This window comes from Protopterus annectens, chromosome 3.part0, assembly GCF_019279795.1.
Source record: "Protopterus annectens isolate FY-2018-M chromosome 3.part0, PAN1.0, whole genome shotgun sequence".
In the NCBI taxonomy this organism is placed as follows: domain Eukaryota; kingdom Metazoa; phylum Chordata; order Ceratodontiformes; family Protopteridae; genus Protopterus; species Protopterus annectens.
Window position 1 is genome coordinate 1,026,811,218 of NC_056731.1, and position 17,097 is coordinate 1,026,828,314.

The 17,097-nt window shown below is 36.9% G+C and overlaps 1 protein-coding gene across 1 annotated transcript in view; it reads right to left on the reverse strand.

Annotated features, from left to right (window-relative positions):
• Nucleotides 1-460: 460 nt before the first annotated feature.
• DPM2 (dolichyl-phosphate mannosyltransferase subunit 2, regulatory) overlaps nt 461-17,097 on the reverse strand; it is an 83,697-nt gene continuing 67,060 nt past the window's right edge. The window contains exon 4 of the mRNA XM_044065324.1: nt 461-1,896. The gene's annotated coding sequence lies outside the window, so the exon portion shown is untranslated. The remainder of the gene's footprint in view (nt 1,897-17,097) is intronic.

Consider the following 17,097-nt stretch of genomic DNA (forward strand, 5'->3'; position numbering starts at 1 on the left):
ACAAAACAAACAGAAACTTTAGATCCGAGGACTTGAACTTTACCTGCAACATAAATAAAGCATGCTGGAGAGACAAATATATCTCTCAAAGGATCCCCAAGCTATGGAATAAGTTCCCCATCTATATGAAGTAAAGTTCATCACTGACCCTATTCAAAAGAAATCTTGATCGCTGGATGGGAAAATCCCTCTTTCACCCCAAGTCTGGCTCCGATGTCTCTGTTGAACAGAGGTCGACAGTAAGTAAATTAATCTCCAACTAACATGCCCACCCCCACATAACTCTTAGCTACCTCTTTACTAAACTCCTCCACCATATAGGCATCCAAGGAACTCAGGGGCAAAACTAGGTTGGTTTGCATGGCTAGGTGTGTAAAGACCCTCATGGTCATTAGCTTCATATAAACCTATGAACAGGATTCCGCAGGGAGAGTCAAGACATGCTTAAAACAGATTCATATCAGTTAGCAGACCTACTAAGTACTTTAATCATAAAAGTCATTGTAACTACAAATAGCAACAACATTTCCAGTTAACTGCTAAACTTTTAGCTCACAAACCCAAGTACATAAGCAAAACAAACACCAAAAAAAAAAATAAACAAACTTGTACAGATCATGCAACAGTGAACCAAGCTATTAAATATTTTTGCAGGGCGCAGGTCCCTTACTTAAATATACTAACTCCAAGGTCACATTACCATATGATAAAAGAAAACCTCATTCAACATGCAGAGCTGACATATATACAATCAGGAAGCAATGCAAACTGACAAAATAAAACGCATCTAGGAACTAAGATATGCAGATTGTATGCAAAATCAAACCAAGCAGATATTGCATAAATGTCACTGTAGGAGAGCAAAACTCCCTCCATCCCCATGTTGGGAACTTCATTCCCTGTTCCCACAACTCCTTATACAAACTCCATAGCTGCACCACTGTACGGTCAAAATTTTCTTAGTGTACATCCTTTTCAAACATGAGTTTATCTATCAGGAGCACAACTGACATAAATGTGAATAGATACTGAGTCACTGAAAAGAGAAAAATGGAGGAAATACAGAATACAGATGCCATCACTGGAGAGGTGAGAGTTAGATGATTTGTACAAGCTTCAATAGCCATGTTGAATTTACATCACTGTTGTCTGCATTTTTTTCTGGATTGGAAATAACTTCAAATGAAGACAAATAAGACAGCTGGTAACAGAGCCCAGTCCTACTAAATACAACACTGGTAAACTATTTCTTAACAGCCATCAATAATTATTTTTATTATAAACATTACCCAATACATGTAAGAGGGTTTAAAAGTGTACACTATAAAGAGACCAATACACTTTTATTTCTCTTTGCACCTACAGTATGAGCATCTGTTACACAGCAAAAGCATACTTTTTAAGTGTCTTTAAACTGGTGCTGCTGTTGGGGCAGAACGCAGGACACATACACAGCAGACTGCTACTACAAGTCGCACAAATGGCACATAACATACTAAAACAAGAGAACAGCTGGTAACTCTGATGCAGAAATACAGCAATACAAATCTGTTGTAGGTACTCTCTCTGAACTACTCGGTCCAAATCACAAAAATAATCATTGCCGATTTTAAAATGGCTGAAACGGTATCCTCTCATTTCTTAAAATCAGTTTAGCTGTATCATTTCACATCTTGCTTTCTCTGTGATGTGGAGTTGGTCCTGGTCCCATAATGGTCTTTTTATTTTGAAGTTTACACGCTTGCATAGAAGTCAACCAAAAGTTGCTTAGAAAGACTTAAAAAATGTCCCCACATTTCTTAGAACTAACATGTTCATCTCTCATAGTCAAGTCCTTTTCAGTCTGACTTCTTAGATGGTCTTCTACCTTTCCACAGACAGCTGCAATGAAGGCACCTAGAAAAACAAAGAAATGTTGGTAAGCCATAATACCTACATAATTTACAAGCATCATTTTCCACACAGATAAACTGCATCTACTACCCCCAAAATGCCTTCTACTTAGTAAAGCAAACGATACCTATAAACATCGAAGAGGGCTACATGTTCACGTGATAGAATGCTAAATTACTATAAATACAAACTAAAAACATTGAATTGTCCACCACAAGATTTAATAAAGATGTTACTGATTAGAAAACAAACTGAAAATTAGTAAAATAAAGATGACAACATGATTCATTCCAGCTCATTAAGTATTATTCACCCTTGAAGGTTAGAGATACAAACAGCAACTAAATAAAGCTGAAAGTCCTTAACATGCTTGCTAAAACATGGAATGGTGAGGGGAAAGTATCAAGTCCAAGTTACTGTGGATATTTCCCCCATGCAAGTTTATATGCTGAAGTCAGGTTGTGACTAAAATCATTTACTGTGACTATGTAAAAATTTATTTATTTTTTTATCTTGGTCTCACCCCAACCATTGTTAATTTCCAAATGTATCTCTGTTGCATCAAATCAAATGTCTTAAGTCTAAAGAGAATAAATCTATAGGAACTCCTTTTGTCTAGTTCTTCTGGAATCCAGTCATAAAACTGAATTAAACAGCAACAGAACAGAGTCAAAACTCTTAGGGTGCAACAGGGAACAATTCATTACTACACCAGTGCTGTGGTATATGGGCAGGGGATAAATCTGTGATATGACTCAGATGTCCTGGACTTGAACAACTGCATGGGCATTGGAGGACAGAGATACTCTTCTTTGAGGGGAAGGGTCAAAGTTACAGACTCCTTTACTGATCCCCAGATCGGACAGAAGTGCTTACCTTCAAAGGGGAAGGGCCTTCAATGGAGTTACATCAGTCTTAGAAGCAGGAGACATGCCCTCACAACTCAAAATGGCTCATTGCTTGACTACATCTTGGCCATCTATGAGCATATGCAGGTGAAAATTTTAGGGCTAAGAGAAAACCCTGATCCTGTATGGATACAGGCATCAGTCTTGATGCTCAGCTCTCAATGAGGAATGAATGGGCCTTAGGCTCTCAGCCCAGGGGGGTTGAATGGGTAAAATGGCATTTGGGGGAAGCTTGAACTGGGATTAGGAGCAAAATTAATAAATAACTCCTTGATGCAAATCACACAAATAAAGAAGGATTCATGTCAGCAAAATGAATCCACAAGTAACCAAATCATCTAAAATAAAAAAAAATTAAATGAAATCTAGTTAAGTGCAAAATCACAAAAAAATGATACCAATAATATTGACAGACATTTACAGCACAATAACATCAGAAAAGAGAGGAAACGAAATATTTTTTTGGCAGTGCTATGACCTCCTTAACATTCACTAACATTACAACTATGGAAAAGTCAGCAAGTTCATGAACTGCATTATTTCAGAATAACACAGTTCATTTTCAATGTAACAGCTTACTGCTTTGCTAAAGCAGTACTTCCTCATAACTGACTTTTGTTCATTTCATTACATATAAATTCGGTAGTGTTTGTTAAAACAGACGTAGATGAAACTATGTGCTCATTGAGAGCACTACCAACACCAAAACTGTATAAACAATACACAATAAAATGGAAATGCTTGTGTATATTTATGTGCACATAAACATACTGAATTTTTAAACAATGCATTCAAACTCTGACAGCAGGGAGAACTCCTAAGTGTAACCATACAAAGCCATTCTTTGTGCAAGTGGGAAGAGTATCCTATGTCACACTGGTCACTGGGAATAAGATGGATGAACAAGTTGGCACTTTTCAACAGAAGTGCCCTTATCTGCTGTCTTGCTACTGGTTGCTCTCTAGCGACAGTCAATATTTTAGCCAAAAGGCAACAAAAACTGAACGGATACCCACTGGGTATTGCATCTCAAATGCAAACATACATAGTTACAGACTCCCTTGCAGAAGCACAGAAAAGAAGCCTCACTCTGTACATCACTAGTCAGAAGACTCATGACAGATGACCTCAGTTACCCCAAAATAGTGTGCATTTCAACTACCTGACCTTGCCAAGGACCCTAGAATGTGTTTCAGTATCTCTGCTAGTGATGGTCAGATAAGATGGACTAGCCCCAGTTGTTCTCTTTAGTGCCTTGAACTAAACAATTATCTCTGGACCAAACAGCAAGTGGCTTTGTAAAGGGATGATTATGAAGGTCAAGTTTACTGACAAATGATGATGACTGCTTGATCCTGACAGCTGTCCTAACCTCAGCAATGTAACCAACAAAGACCATCAGGAAGCCCACCACCATAGCTATTGCTCCCTAGTCTAATTTTACTACACTTGGCAGCTTAATCAAAGAAATCATGCTGAAAAGGCAGCATCTTCATCAATTAGTGTGCTCAAGAGCAATGGTAAGGACGTACATTCACTTTGCAAGTCTGTCAAAATCCTTCAGTAACCTGTCAGGAGAGTAGAAAGGCTGTGCTTCAGAAGATGGATTTCCTTTTTAAAGCATGTGTTAACACAGTCAGAGTGGGTTTAGGAGTGTGCTCAAAATTTTCCAATCTCTCTCTCTCAGTTTATGGCAGACTAGAGCTAATGTATAAAGGTATTCTCCATTCTGACTTATAAAATAATAGAGAGTCCTGTTCCGAGTCTACAAATCTTCTGAAGTATTTATGGGGGAACGGGATAATAGTTAGAAAGAGACTCTGTTTCAAGCAAAATATTCAGGCTCATTAGGTGGAGAAAGAAAGAAAGGACCACCCTTTAAGTCTTACTTGGTAAAGGCAACTTTTTCTAAATATTGTGGCTTCTTGACACATTTCTTGGGCCTGGACCGACTGGAATTTTCTTAAGAATACATATCTTTTAGAGGATCTGAACTGTACAGAAGTAGTCTTATTTACTGCTACCAGGGGAAGAAGAGACATTAAACGACCTTGGGTAAGATGTATATGGGTTACAGAAGTATCCCCTGACAGGGCGAGCCACCATCAGATGCTCACTCTCACCTCCCCGGGCTGCTAATCCAACCTTCATCCCTCTATGCCACAGAGACACTAGCATTGCGGTAGGTTATCCTCCTGCCTTTCCATCATCTCCTGTGATGCAGTGGATCCCAGGCATGAAATTTCCTCAAACAGACCAAAAGCAAAATAAATAAATAATGGCAGTAATTAAAGGCATGGCATCTCTACAACCTCCACTGACAATGATACTAGTCTAGTCTCTAAACACACAGATGCTAGATGAAATGTGAAAACATTCAGTGTCCTTCCAATATCAGATGAACTTTTCAATGGGTCTAATGTCATCAATTCTGCTTCTTTTATCAGTGTTGGTGGACAGAATACCTGTTCAGCCAGTGTTACATCAATAGATGTCAGTCCCTCTGATGGTGATCACACTGACAAAGGTTTCCATTGCACTACTTAAATAACACTTTCTTTTCTTCCACAGATTTCGGCCTTGTCAGTGTCTGGGTCTCTAATATAAATTCAAAGGATGCAAGTTTCAGCCATGATGCCACTGATGTCAGCCTTTTTGGAGGTCTAAATTGGCTGTACTTGCACATTACCAGCAACAAGACATTTCACCTTTTTCTTTCATACCACTGTGTACAGCTATTCAGTGGTCCTTCATGATACACCACATGATTTGTTCCAGTTCAGTTGCCAGGAGTGCGGTCATCTCTCAAATTCACAAAGATCTACTATGCATCTCCAACCTTTGGGATGGCTGAAGCATCACCCTAAAAAATCTTAAACATGCATCCCCATGTGGGGCAATTCATCCCCCCAAACAACCATTTTATTTAAGTTCACTATCTCTATCACACAGCAATGGAGAAAAGTGAAAAGGCAACACACATAGTTATCACTGCCAGCACACAAGTAGAAACTTTACTGATATGGATCTTTTATGGAAGACAAGAATCACATAATTAAAAATCTCAGAGTTTAACTTAATAAGTGGAAGCAGCATTTACTTAAAACACACTGGCAAATATCTTATTCATCTCAAGGGGAAGGAAGGGGTTATATGCACTTGCACTGCTGACTCCTGGTAAAGGTCTGGTATAACTGCAGTGATGCTTGGTTTTGCTAATCAGTACACAGCTGGTAAAGGAAGTGCATGTGGAAACGCACTGACATCTATAGGCTGTTGTTGCTAACCCTACATCAGAAGTAGACATGTCAAATGCATGGGGGAGTAAGTTGCAGCATGACAAAATCTAACTGAAGCACTGTTAAAATGACACACAACCAGGAGACTAACAAGACTTCCAGCAGGTCAATTTTAGTAGAGGGGTCTCAGTTTCTGGTTGTACCCACAGGATGGCCCTGATCTAAAAGGGAAAGACAGACACTGATAGAAGAAGACATCAAGTTCTCTAATGAGTTTAAGTGACTAGTGGTCATAGCTTCTCACTAAGAATCTATAAACACACACAAATTACACTGATCAATGTACACATGGAGGGAACCTGAGGTGAAAAAGCTGGATGCAGAAATGCAAGAGGATTCTAAAGCAATAAATCACCAAATGTGAAGGATTATGCATACAAGAAGAGAAGAAAGGCAGGCAAGGACAGGTACCAAAGCCAGTCCTTGCTGGAATTCCACTGCCATCTGTTTCAGAAGTGATGATTTCCTTAGACCTTTATCTTTCACAATTATGTATATCCTCCTTTTATGTTTCATCTGTTTTCTGGATGACCACTCCATTTTTTTGTTTGTCATTGTCAGGTAAAATAAAAGATGAAGAGGATCCAACTGTTTATAATATTACTTGCCTTTTAGCCATATAGGTATTTTGTAATGGGAGCATGTTATGAATTAAGGACAATTTCACCCATTTTTTTTTTGTGAAACTGTCACCTGATGTAAGTGACAGCTGACTTTCTGTGTTTTGTTCTGTTTTCAGTTTTTTATGGAGGGCTAATGTGTTTCTGTTCTGTGTGAGGTGCAGTGTGGTTAATGAAGCAGGATAGGATTTAGATGTATACAGTCTCTTGCCATTTCTCTGCAGTTCAGAGACAGTAAGAAATGTAATAAGTTTAAGATGTGCAAAAAAGCAAGTCTGGATATTGGGACTTGCACCTCTACAAACATCATATGTTTTAATACTTTCAGTTGAGTTTTTGATCAAACTGCATTTTTCTTACTGAAGAACTAGATATTATTATTTTGCTTCATTAGCTGCAGTTTTGATGGTTTGGTCCTCAATTTTCCAACATGAATCCTTTTTTAACATATTCTGTCACCCACACCTGGTAACTTTATTGAATCCCTGACACACCTGGCACTTCTAGTGTCATGAGATGGCAGACATACTTTAAATGCACATCAGCTTGCCACACCAGATATGTTAGTTTTAGATCCCATCATCATAAAATCCTTGAATTTCAAATGAATAAGTATTAGGATGGCATTTGATGTAACTTGAGATAGGCAGCTAAACTGGAAAATTTATACTAAACTCCTAAAATATCTGATACTGGAGTTACTACTATTGTAACATTAACACTTACGCTAACTGAAACAAGTTTCTCTCACTAAAACATTAAACAAACCTTCTTAGCAGTTTGGAAAAAGGCTTTCAGAATGGGGAAGTACCTAGAAGGAAGGGGTTTATGAAGACATAAGGAAGGGGGGTGCAGCTTAAGAGAATTTTTGACTGTCATACATGACCTAGGCAGTGGGTGCCAGTCTTAATTACCATGCTGCCAAAATATTCAAAAGTTATATCCCTTATTCCAATTCATCACTCCTGCAACATATTTCAACTTCTGCTTTAGCACACTCCACCCTTCCACTTCTTGTACTCAGACTCTTCAGTCCAATTTCTAGTTTCATATTCCTATCCAGCTACATTTGTCTCATCCTCTTTATTTCCTTTTGCCATCTTCTCAATACCTTGTACATATGCCCAAGGAATCCATTTCCATAATATGTTGCTTCTAGTCTCCTAACTCCTCCATAAATTAGAATGTGGGTTTGGCATATTGATTAAAGTCTTCAACACACAGACACAAGGTACAGGTTTGAGTCTGACCTTGGTTGTTTTTAGGCTTAAAATGGCCCTTCAAGGCAGTTAGCCTAGTATTCACCTATGAACCTATAAAGATGTCTATGACATACTCCTTAAGCACAATATAACCAACTACCACATCAACTTATTGGTAAAACAAAAGTATAAGACCATACCCACTGGCACAAAATGACCTGTCACTCTGATCAATACATCATTATGACACTATTAGAATGGCTGTTTTGAGCACCTTTAGGTAAAAAAAAAAATGCATCTATTTCTGTGACAGCAAATGTTAGCTAACCATGTGTCTTCTAACAATGAAATAATTACTATGCACTCTGCAGAGATAAGACAACAGATATATATTTACTGTGCAAGTCATAATTCAAGCTCTCTCCAATTCCCAAGCTCTGGTGCATACATCAGCCCAGCCTGCATCTCAAGTTCAACTCCTATGCCCTGAGCAAGCATAATCTGAAAGGCACAGGAGCAAAAGAGTACAAAATAATATGCTTGCCTAACATAATGGGAAACTCATCAATAGGAGATGTATGGAGAGGCCATCCAGACAAAGGGGGCACAAGGGGCAAAGAGGGTAAGCACCCACTGCAGAAGATTTTTTTTTTCCAGCTTAATGTATTTGGTGAGTACAACACACATAATATATATACATATATCACTTCAAAAGCTTTCTGCAATGGGTAAAAGTTGTGAAGAGCAAGTAACATAAAAGAAATCAAACACACCACTCAAAAGACAGCAGCAGTGTTGAGCAAAATGTATGTTTCTCTGTGCTTCAGTCAAATATTTTAATTTTATGTCTTCTTCAGGACTGAAGCAATAGTTAAAGACAGTCTTTTTAATTAAAACCAGTAATATCGTGCGATCAAATCCAAGTCAATCAACTTGTTAAAAACTCACAATACCAGCATACCTCTCAACTGTACAGATTTTTGCCTCATAGTTTTGGTCCGTTATTCAAAAAATTGTGATTTTCTGGCAAATTAGTGGCAAATCATTTAAGACTGAAGTTAGAAAATAATGATAGGCATTTGCGTTTCAGACTTCATACCCTTCAAAAAATTCATGTAAATACAAAACCTATTATTCTATCAACTTTCTAAGATTGTAAGAGCAATATTCAAAACTCATTTATATTTTGGGGCCTTTGCCCCACTTTTTTATGGCTTTGCCCAAATTTCTTGCTTTAAGAAGTTGAGAGGCATGAACACCAAGTGTTTTAAAACTAAAGTAAGAATTAAAAAAGTGGTAGAAGAACAAATGCACAAAAGGAAGTTGTATAAAAAAAGAAAAAAAAAAAAGAAAAAAATAAGGCTAACAGAAAATAATTACAGTTCTCAGTGGACAAGATCGAGCCAAATTGACAGGGTGGGATTTTTAAAATGCATGTTCCACAGTGCCTTTTGTTTCATAGAGTCCTTCTACTGGACATTACATCATAAATGAAAACTCAAATTCAGACATCAGGGTACCAATTATTCAATGCTGGAAGTCTAAATGGAAAGATACCAAAAGTTGAGGCCATCCTGCAACTCAAACACATTCATATTTGTGCAGTTACTTAGACATGATTTCAGTTCACTTCCAGCACATCCTCTACCAGAGTTTAGCACTTCTTATGCCTTCAATCAACTGCAGGGGAGAAACTATTTGCAGAAACACCACCACCTCATATCAAATTTCCAGTGACTCTAACTTGGGGATTCTGAAAATCCAAATCATATTTAACAAATCCAACAACACTGATAGCTAAAGATCCCAATCAACGTCCCACAAAGATCATGGAAATTACCTTACCACCACTGAAGCATTAAGTATCAAACAAAAACAAACACCTTCTTTCTAGGGGACTTTACCCACGTCATGACTGGCACATTTGCACCTCTAAAAATGGATATGCTCAGCATTTCATAGACTTTGTTAATACCAGTGTACTGCAAGAAATTGTAAAAAAAAAATATATACTTACTAGGAGATCTAATATCCTTGTTCATCCTTGCCAACCTAGTGTTTGCCCCTACCCCATCCTGCATCTCCTCAACCCTGGTTATATCTGACCAGAGGTTCATTATCTTCTCTATCAGGCCTACTGATACCACCCACCATCAAAATGACAGTATCTGTAGGAAGTTCTCCAGGGTAAAAATACTTCAACTTGTAAAGGACCTATGCTGCATTTCCAACAACTCCTTCTAATGGACACAACTGGTGTGATTTAAATTTTCACTTCCATGTTTAACCGGCACCTAAAAAGCTGCATAGAAAAGTCAGCACTCATCTGCCATAAACACAATGGTAAATACAGGAATACACCTCTCTGATGGAACTCTTGTAATAAACTATATGACAGAAGACAGACAATAATAAGTTATAAGGAATCTCCATCTTGTACATCAAGACATTACTAAATCATGCCAGAAAGAACTTAAAAGCTCTATTAGAAAATGTAAAGCAGACTATGAGCCTAAGATTGCTACATATACCAAAGGGAAACTATACATCTTCCTTCAGTTAATGTCAGGAAATTAAGGAATATTATCCAAGAATGCATTCAGCTCATCCATAATAATATCACATATTCTAATCCCAAAGATACAGTCAGTATATCAGCAGACATAACTTCACTCCACCTACCCACACTGTTGCACCCATTATCCCTGAAAATGTACTTTATCTTTGGGTCACCATGGAAGAAGTCTTAGAAATCCTGTCAAATGCTACAAATAGTGTTCCCATGGGACCAGATAACATACCAGGCTGCATTATCATCTGTGCCAAGTATGCATCATCACACCCTGTACTTAAACTGTTCAACTTCAGCCTATCCACATGGTGCACGTACGATGCCTAGATAGCAGCCACTGTGACTTCTCAAAACAAGACAGCAACCTCTACTGACCAGGGTAATTATAGACACATCGGCCTCAACAACCCCATATATGCAAAGTCATGAAATTTCTAATAGTGGAACTCATTTATGAAGACATTGGTAATGCAACTTTAATGATCTAGACCCCCAACCTGTATGTTTTTTGTGAAGGGCAAGCCCTGTCTACTGAATTTAGTAAGAAAAATGTTACTGAAGCTATGGACAGTGGTCACGCCATGCATCCTGCTTATCTCAATCTGGCCAAGGCTTATATCATCCTTTCTCATGTTAGTACTATTGAAAAATTATACAAACTTAGTGCGACCCTCTTAACTTGTGAAAGTTGCAGATACCCCTTCTGAAAGTAAAATTGTAACTAGTGGCATACCACAGGGATAAGTGTGGGGCACTCTCCTGTTTGGGATATTTCCTCTGATATCTGCAGAATAAGTGACAGGCAGCAAGATGGGCACCATTTATCACTCATCCGCTAATGATAAACAGCTCTAACAAGGGGTTGAATTTGTACATACCTGGCATACCAAAAACAGTCTCAAGCTTAATGCAAATAGTGCATCATAGAAGTGTTCAGCAAAAAAGCCACTCCTACTTCATAGGTTATAAATGGTACTCCTCTTCAGACAGACATGGTTAGAAGTGGACATGTCTCTTTCATTTCATCATCAATATTCCACCACAGTCAGTTAATCCTTCTATTTGGCCAATTAATGTCCAAAGGAATATCTTCAAGAGCCAAAGAAGTCATCCTACTACTGTATGCTTCCCTTACCAGACCCATCATCAAATACAATGCCCCTTTTAGTATATATAATTCCAAGCATATCACTCAAGCGGACTTTTCCACAGATTTCTAAACAAGAAAACTGAAGACCTTTAAATCATTCAACTATCTCAAATGATTAGCATGGCTCTCCTTCTATTCAATAGCCTACTGGCTTTTCCATGGTGACCTGTTGCTCACTTTTCAAGCCATGAAGGATTCAATCCTAATTAACCTCCTTTTTACCTAACAAAACCAGTAGCTCTATAAACACCTGAACTGGTGACCTAAATTTACTCAAACAAAAGAAAACAAAGCTGTATTCCAAACCTATGAAATGTTAATAGTACAGGCTAGTGGTAGATACAAATTTACAACAAGGATATCATGTATTGCCCTGCTCGATTTGGCACATGATCACCATTAAATGCTTGAAAAGGGTGATAAAATTTTGTAAGCATGTACTTAAAGGCATCACATTGTCCCAATGATTTGCTTGCCTAGTATTGCTCCTCTGTTCTTATGTTCCTAAAAAAAAGAGCCATGTCTGGGTAAACACTTACTCAGTAACTCAAAGGCTAACCCAGATGGTTATTATGACACACCTTTTCAGCAAACGAACAATAAAACACACTATCCCTGGTGGTAGAAAGGTAATGTCTTAAATCTGAACGGGTCTAGACAATACTGTTAGCTAAAACAGGACTTTGGGAATTTACCACTTTCACATCTTTCAGTAAGCTAAACAAAGAAAGTCCACAACAACAGAAAGTAGCCCACAAAATGAATTCCCATGTAACAAACAAAACAGACTGCTAGCCAAAATGGGATCTTGAGAATTTGCTACCACACTGCTCTTAGTGGGATAAAGAGACAGTCTCCACAAGTTTATATAATGCAACATGGCTCACACAGAGAAGCACTATGTGAGAAACTGTTTCTATACAAAAGACTACCAGATAAAACAGGAGTCTGGGAATAGCTAGCCATATTTATATATCTCAATGGGTAAACACAGGGACTCCACGTTTATACCCCACAATGTGGCCTAGGCAACAACTACTATTACAAATTCTTTGGATGAGATGTTAAAACAAAGTCACATCTACTTGAGTTGGTGGTAGCTCAGGTGGATGGAAAAGATCCTATGGCAAATATCACAAAGAGCAGGGGCTCCTTTATCACTCACAACATAAAAACATTTATATATTTACAAAATGTACAATATTTACAGGCACATATATACATATTTCTATTTTTTACTATTTAGCATTTGTTATAACATCCACATTGTTATTCTTCCATAATTGACCACTATCCCTTCTTCCACAGCCATAATGTAATTTTTCACAATATATCTACTGAAATCCATTTCCCATTCACAAAATGTCATTGTCTTTCATTCCAAATAACTCATATTACATAAAATAAATTATTATCTACCCTTATCACATGTTATGGGTTCTTGTTCTGATAACATCCATGCATAATCATATTTGTATCTATATTGTCATTAATATTTCTTCACACAACTTTTTCAAGAGTTTCACCACTCTTTTACATCTCAAAAAAAATAAATAAAACACACTGTTGTCTCTTCCTCCTCACAAAATAAACACACACTTTCCACTTTCCTTTTATATGGCACATTCCCCTTTACTGGTAACTTATTACCAGTCTTCACAGGAAATCCTGACACTCTGCTATCTTGGTACACCACTTTTCCTTATTTTATTTATTTATTTTAGATTTGTTTACTGGGAAAGTCCAACTGGACACAGGTCCTTTTTCAGCAGGGGACCAGGGAGAAAAGTTCCAGCAATAACAATTACAATCATTATAAAAGTTAAAATAATATATGGAAATTCCAGTAGTAGTTCACAGTCAGCAACAGTACAATGCTGGGCAATAGAATTCTTTATAGATTTAGGCTAATAAAATATGTTGCACACAAAAACTATATACATTTAAATAATGAAGGGAAGCAAGCTCCAACAAAAATGGGTGCATAGTTATGAGGAAAATAGTACCAATGAGTTAGATGTGGAAATATGTACTAGAGTCAGAGTTAGCCATGAGAGTTGTACTGACAAAGCCAGGTGTCTGCTAAGTGAGTAGTTAAGAGTCTTTTTAAATTGTCCTGTGGAGCAGTTAGAGGTGATACAGGTTGGTAGTTTATTCCATATTTTAGGAATGAAGTTTGAAAATAGACTCCCCAGTTAAGTTGTTAGCTCTAGTGGTTTATAAAAAGAGTTTATTACTGCACTGGTGGGCTCTAGATGTGGTGTATGGCTTGATAAGATTTTAGAGAGAAGGGATTTTATCTGGTTGATACAGGATTTTGTGGGCAAAGGTTAGTTATTTATAGTGTAGCAGTTGAGGGAGTTCTAGCCATTTTAGTTGTTTAACAGCTGCTCAGTGATGTGACTGGTTGTGTGGCATTAGTAGCAAATTTGGTAATTTTATTGTAACAGGATTCTAGCTTGGTAAGGTCAGTTTTATGGTTAGAATAGAATTCCTGGCTTTAATAACCTTTTCTGGTAAATTTTCCCATAGAATTACATAGTAGTATTGCTTCATCATATTATTATATCACATCCTTCTATCTTTCTCTGTATCAGCAATTTTTTGTTCTATGTTAGTATTTTTTCTTGATAACATATAATATCTTCATTTACATGTTCTTTTTCTTATTCTCATCTCCCAGAATTTTTTTACTTATATTTAAACATTCTCACTATTTAATTTCTCATTCTCTTCCTTTATCCATTTTAATACTTTATACAAGTTTAGAGAAGAAGAATAAATAACTGGATTTAGTAACCCTGAACCCCCTTCATCTTCACTCATAAAAATGTATTTTTCTACTGGGTTTAATCTTGAATATCAGATTAAAGAAAACAATTGCACAATTTACTTTTATATTCTTCTAGGATCACAAACTTTTGACATATATTTTCCCCATAAATACTGAATAAACTAGATAAATATTTTTTTCTGAATACTATACATCTATACATCTTCCACAGAAGACATATTTTTCCATTTCTTTTATCAAACCCCACTGCATCACAACTACATAATTTTTCCCAGATTTTATTCCTAACAAACACTTCATTCATCGAAAAGTACATACCCCAGTTTTAACCACATTACCCACACCTTTACTTTTATGTACATTTCCTTTAAACAGCCATTCAGACAAACCAACACTTCCCTCATCCATATTTTGTTCTTAGCAACCACAAGTATATCGTCTGCATATGTCAAAACTACTGCAATCACCAAATTCTTTTATGTTGCATATCTAGAGTCTTTCATTTCATAATCTACTTCACTCACTATCACATTCACTACCAGCACAAACAGTATTCCACTCATGGGACATCCTGTTGTATACCACACTTCATACATACTTCTTTACTCAGCCACCCAATCGCTAGCACTCTGAACTGTATTATTTTGATATACCGACATACACACTTTCCAAATTTTATTGCTTTTGCCACACTTCTCCATAATATCCCACAAAGCATCATGTCCTGCTGTATTAAATGCCTTGTTGATATCACCTATCATAAGTTACATGCCCTTCCCTTTGCTTATAATATCATCCACAATTTCTCTAACAAATAATGACTCTTGACATCTCTTCTATTTTATACCATATACGCTTTCTTCCTTAATATCCCTCATCCTTCCTTGCATTCTATTCTGTATTGCTCTCATAAAAATGTTATAATCTGTGTTACTTAGTGCGATGGGTCTCCAATTTTTTATTTCATTCTTCTCATCTTACTTCCATGTAAATTTTAATATGCCACTATACAACTCCTCATAAACAAACCCCTCCTTCAACAATTCATTCAGTACATTTACAAAATACTCTTTGCAAATCCAATAATTTCATGTACATTCTATACCCTATACTATCTGGACCTGATACTGAATCAACATTTACTTTCCTAAGTACCTCATCCAATTCACTAATAGTAACTTCTTTTTTAAATTCTTCCTTAACTCATTCTGCAATTTTTGTTTTTACTTTCCATTCTCTTACTTTCCTTTTTACTCTTCTAATTTTTCACATACTGCAATAATTATAAATTGTTCTTGTGTACTTTTAACCTCTTCTTTTTCATTTTTCATTTCCCTCATTATGTGAATATCTTCCTTTACTATTTTATCCAGATATGCAGATACTGCCTCACTTCTTCTCTGTAAATAATATTTCTGCCTAAAGGGTAATGCCTTATTTTTTTCTCGATTTCTTTTATACACTTCTTTTTCCATGTCATAATACTAATCTGGTAAAAGATGACATTATTGTTAGACATCCTAAATCAGCTCATGCCCAAAGACTTTATCTCCAGTGTTACACAGGTAATTGGAGATGTGATAAGGTATTGCAAAGTGCATGGGTGTACTCAGGAAGTTAAAGATGCTACTAGAAGGTTTAATATTTTAGACATTGTAACAGCTAATAAAGATAAAACTACTTAGGAATGTGTAACTTAACCTGAGTTAGTAGGATCTGGTCATGTTGATGTCACATGCAGATATAAAATAGGGACCCAGGATCTGTTTCAGAAGGGCAAATTACTAAGGCATGCTTATAACAGAATTAATTCCTTGATTAGGGAGCAGTTAATGAACTGGAAATGGGATGAAGTTCTTACTTTGGGAGATACTGTAACCAGTTAGATACAATTTATGCTTATATTTTTCAACTTATGGAAAAGGGTGTTCCATTGGCTGTTGGACATGCTCCATTTAAAGAAAGAAATCCCAATCCCTCAGAGCCACACACTCCAGGGATCTACACCTTGTCACCGCAATAAACAAAACATGCTGGAGGGATAGGTTCCTAACCCAGAGACTCCCCATACTATGGGATACACTGCCCATACTTGTCAAGCAGAGCGCCTCCCTGGCCCTCTTCAAAAGGAACCTTGACGATTGGATGGGAGATAGGAAATTCACCCTGGGGATCACATCAGTCGCCATGCTAGACAGGGGTCCAGCAAAGTAAATACTGTGGGAAGAAATATCCAGGGAATTGTTATGGCTAGGCTTGTACAGGCCCTAGGGCCGATAGCCTAGTACCAACCTTTAAACCTATAAAATATAAATCACTATGGTGGAACAATGTTGAATAATGCTAGTAAAATATTAAAGTTTTTGTGGAATAACTACAAAAAGCAACTAGGTATAAATAATAAGGAAAGATATAAACAAGCTAGGACTAGTTCTAGGAGTTTACTATGAGACAATAATAGATGAAACTTGCATGCTATGTGGTGGATAATAAAAGCTGTTTTTTAGACATATGAAGCAGTTTAAGTATAAGAATGGAAAGTATAATATTATGATGAATGAAAGACTAATCATTAACGTTAAGTTTGCTGACATATTTTTTAGATATTGTAGTTGATATTTCAGCAGATAAGCCCAATAACGATTCTATTACTTTTGAG